The 4,720-nt window shown below is 41.5% G+C and overlaps 1 pseudogene; it reads left to right on the top strand.

Moving 5' to 3' along the window:
• Positions 1 to 1,375: 1,375 nt before the first annotated feature.
• Positions 1,376 to 4,392, top strand: LOC112077460 (tetraspanin-8-like; annotated as a pseudogene).
• The last annotated feature ends 328 nt before the right edge of the window (positions 4,393 to 4,720 follow it).

Here is a 4,720-nt window from a genome sequence, read left to right as displayed (position 1 = left end):
AATCTGCCTGCCATCCAGGACCTCTACACCAGGCGGTGTCAGAGGAAGGCCCTAAAAATTGTCAAGAACCCCAGTTCTCTCTACTACCGCATGGCAAGCGGTACCCGGAGCGCCAAGTCTAGGACAAAAAGGCTTCTCAACAGTTTTTACCCCCAAGCCATAATACTCCTGAACAGGTGATGGCTACCCGGACTATTTGCATTGTGTGCCCCCCCGACCCTCTTTTTACACTGCTGCTACTCTCTGTTTATCATATATGCATAGTCACTTTAACTATACAGTCAGGTACATACTACCTCAATTGGGCTGACCAACCGCACATTGGCTAACCGGGCTTTCTGCATTGTGTCCCACCACCCTTTTACACTACTGCTACTCTGTTCATCATATATGCATAGTCACTTTAACCATATCTACATGTACATACTAACTCAATCAGCCTGACTAACCGGTGTCTGTATGTAGCCTTGCTAATTTTATAGCCTCTCTACTGTATATATACACTGTCTTTTTACTGTTTTATTTCTTTACCTACCTATTGTTCACCTAACACCTTTTTTTGCACTATTGGTTAGAGCCTGTGAGTAAGCATTTCACTGTAAGGTTTACTACACCTGTTGTATTCGGCGCACGTGACAAATAAACGTTGATTTGATCCTTGACTAGTCTGGGGGGTTGATTCCTGCGCTACCGAAATGAAGCCTTGGCCTCGAACGCTAGCAGTGAACATTTTGCAGAAACGGAACGTTTCTTCATGGAAAATCACGATATAGTTTATAGCACTTGTAATTTGTATTTGCTTATATATATWTTTTTTTAAATAATATTGACACCATATTCCATTGGTTAACTGACCACAATCCATTGAATCAATATGAAGAAGTGTTGATTCTTTGACGTCAGGAGAGCACAGCACRTGAAAGAAAGCGGTGAGATACGCAGCACAGCGTTATGTTTCAGCAAAGTGTTCACTGCTSGCGTGTKAGGCCAAGAGTGCGGGGCGCTTCATTTCGGTCGCGCTGGGATCAAAACGTTAACAGTTCTGCGCTGCTCCGCAAAGCGTAAGAAGTAGAGACCCTATCACCATAAATTGCTGCAGGGCCAAGCAGACAGCAGATTGACCATGTAGTTCCTTTTAGCCTGCCGATCTCTAGCCATCGTGCACTGGCCAACATAACATGGGAGGTTGCGTTCACGTGGGCTAGTCCCTCCCACGTAACAAACAACCATTCAGCAGTATGTCAACATCAAACTCCTTGCTCCGGCAAAACGATACGCCACGCCCATGGACCTTAGTTATTCTCCCAAGTATGTAGCGGAATAATTCAGTTTGAGTCGTCAGGCTATGTCAACACACTCATGGTGAGAAGAAGAACCGGTTTAAGAAATCGGACGATACCTTTTCTGGATTAAGTTAGCACCTCTCTGAAGTGAACCACTTATCCAAGCTGTTTTTATCATAACCAAATATTAAAATGGGAAGAATTAATATCTGGGTAAAACGGGCGTTCATTTTGTGTGTGTCTTGATCGGGGTAAGTGATCTTCCAGTCTATTGGCCTTATTTTATTCGAGTTGAGAACTCGTTTTTTTTATCGGTCACTTATGACAGTTTAGACAAGTTGTTACATGACTTCCATTCTTCCATTTATTACAGCGCTGTTTGTTGTTGTTAGCGCTCGGTGGGGGGGGGGGGGGGCAAGCAGTGAAAGGTGCTGCTTACATAAAAAAAATTGGCCGATTGTTCTCATCTAGTGTAGTACTGAACAAAGACCAAACAAATAGATGTTGTAGCCTACGTAGTTACCCTTTGATATCAGCTGTCATGTTTAAACTTTCACTGGAATCAGTTTTTTTTAGGTGTGGCTTGTGGGAATGTGTTCAACATATTTATTTAATGTCTCAGCATATTCTACTTAAGCTGCAGCATGTTATAAAGTTATGTCATGTTTATTAACTCAGACACACGGCATACCACAAAGGGGTTGTAAGTATATTTGATTAGTAAACAGCCAACTGAATTAACATTTCAGCTATTCATGTCATCATTTATAGGCTATTTATAAATGATACATATGATATATTGTAAACTCATGAACCCTCTGTCACAACTAATTCCATCCCTCATGCCTCATGATGAAGCATCAGTAGAACTCTCAGGATAATAGCCTGTACATTGTAATTGTGACCTCCCGGGTGGCGCAGTGGTCTAGGGCACTGCATCGCAGTCCTAGCTGCGCCACCAGAGTCTCTGGGTTCGCGCCAGGCTCTTTCGCAGCCGGCCGCAACCGAGGTCCGTGGGGCGACGCACAATTGGCATAGCGTCGTCCGGGTTGGGAGGGTTTGGCCGGTAGGGATATCCTTGTCTCAGTATGGGTTAAAAATATAAATAATAAAATGTATGCACTCTACTGTAGTCGCTCTGGATAAGAGCGTCTGCTAAATGACTAAATGTAAATGTAATGATTGTGTCACGTGTTGTATTCTCTTCAGATCATCAGCACCCTCCTGCTGGCCATCACATTATTTGGACATGGGTACTTCCACCAATCAAAAGAAGTAATTGTTATTTTTATAGCTCCTATTACATTTACTAATTATATCATTTCGGTTTCATTATAATAATGCTGTGTCCATCTAGCCTGGTCCCAGATCTGTTTGTGCTGTCTTTCAAAGTCCTACAGTGTTTGGTATGACAACAACCATAGAGGTTGGCTATACAGCATAAACGAGATCTGAGACCAGGCTAGAGCCCATCAGCAATCATTGTAATATTATGATTATAAACCAAGAATTGCCATTTCAGAATTTGACTTGTCTTCCTATTCACAGATAGACAAGGTGTTGCCAGGGATAACAGTTCTGTATGTCCTAGAAGGCGCACCCTGGCCCTTTCAATCTTTGGGGTCTATGGAGCTCGCAAGAGAGAAGAGTGGGCTGTGATTCTGGTAAGTGTGCCCTAAAGTGGTAGCTGCCCTGGTCCCAGATCTGTTGGTGTTGTCTTGGACAATGACCATAGGGGTTGGCTATACAACACAAACAGATCTGGGACCAGGCTAGTATCTATCGACGTGACGTTTCTCTCCTGCAAACTGTTCCTTTCTGACAGGTCATGGCATGCCTTAGAACTCTACTGAAACCAATCAACACTTTTCCCATGACATGTTTCCAACATGTTTCCCAGAAAGTGTGATAAGTTTGAATGAACCTTTAGTATTGATTTTGCTTGACAACCCCAATATGTGTGTGTAGTTTTCTGTAGGTATGTCACTGGCCAGCCTTATCCTGTTTGCAGCTTGTGGGAAAGGATATCAAAGCAAACACAAGGTACAGTCTACAGCCTATATGTATCTTACGTTTTGAATTCAACCTTGAGCCAATGTTTGTTTTCTGTTCTGGTGAAAATATATATAGAGAAGTTATACTTAAATGTTATAGTATAAAGCATGATGGTGGAATATATCTGACTCTTGATAATTCAGTCTGTTCCTATCAAAGTCGTAGATGATTACTGTATAGGTTTTAGCTGTGAATATAACATTCAATGTAAACCTCGTTCATTTKAAGATGGAGGAGTTAAGCAGAGAGGAAGACCTAGCCATGATGCCTTTCAGTGGAGCGAAACAAARGGATATAGAAGAGATGTACTACTTTCAAGCTAACGTAAGTCACCTTCATTGAGTACTTCTTAGGGTCTCGGCCAATCCAGGACAGGGTGTGTGCCCCCACACCCACACCCACACTTTGTAATTATGTAGGTTTTTCTATGGGTGAGTCTTTAGGGCTGGTAGCAACTGTACAAATGGGGTTGTTTTGCATAAAAAGTGTCTGCAATGTGTTTCCCGGAAACAGAGGATGTAAACCTAGTCCTGGACTTAAAGCACTTTCATTGGAGATGTCTCCATGGAGAATGCTTCAACRCCTTATAGTTCTGGAAATCATCAAGTGTTTTTTAAATGTCTGTTGTGCTGTTTCCTTCACTTTCAGTTCAAATGCTGTGGGCTCGTACAAGGCTACCAAGACTGGGGCACAGACATCCCCCTCTCCTGTCTCTGTTCTGATGAGGACTCAACAGACTTTAAATGTGTGAGTCTGCTGTGTTAATAAAGTTATCTTGTTTGCTGTTGTTGATGGATGTTGTTGTTGTTGTGTGTATGTTGATGGGAGGATCAGATTCGTGTGTCAGTTAAATAAATCTGTTATGTCTTTCGGTAAGATCAATTGATATATTTTTATGAACCAATGTAACATCTATTAAGGTTGCTCCTGGTAACAATCCAAGATTTGTTAATCACTATCCCAACAGTAGTTTGTCTGAGGATGATGACACACAGGCTCTAATGGATGAGCACATGCTGGTATTAAAGAGGTAAAAACATGTCATTCCACTACACCATTAACACTAACACCAAAGATTTACAGTACCATTGATACAATAAACTGATATTTGTTCTGATATAATACGGACACATATACTCTTGTTTTTCTCCACAAAATGACAAAACTCTTAATTTGTCATTTCCAGCCATGTCTTCCCATCCTGATCTCTTCACAGGGCTATGCAATCAGCCTGATGATAGAACATTAGTAGCACTTAACACATTATGGGTATGTATTTCATATCTATGTCTGTACTATTTAACCATTTCAGGGTTGGGGTCCATTCAGTTTTTTTCAATCAAATCAATTGATTCAATTCAAGTTGAAAATTGTCCGTAGTG

Source organism: Salvelinus sp. IW2-2015, unplaced genomic scaffold (genome assembly GCF_002910315.2).
Source record: "Salvelinus sp. IW2-2015 unplaced genomic scaffold, ASM291031v2 Un_scaffold4588, whole genome shotgun sequence".
Lineage (NCBI taxonomy): Eukaryota > Metazoa > Chordata > Actinopteri > Salmoniformes > Salmonidae > Salvelinus > Salvelinus sp. IW2-2015.
This window is presented reverse-complemented; position numbering and strand designations above follow the sequence as displayed.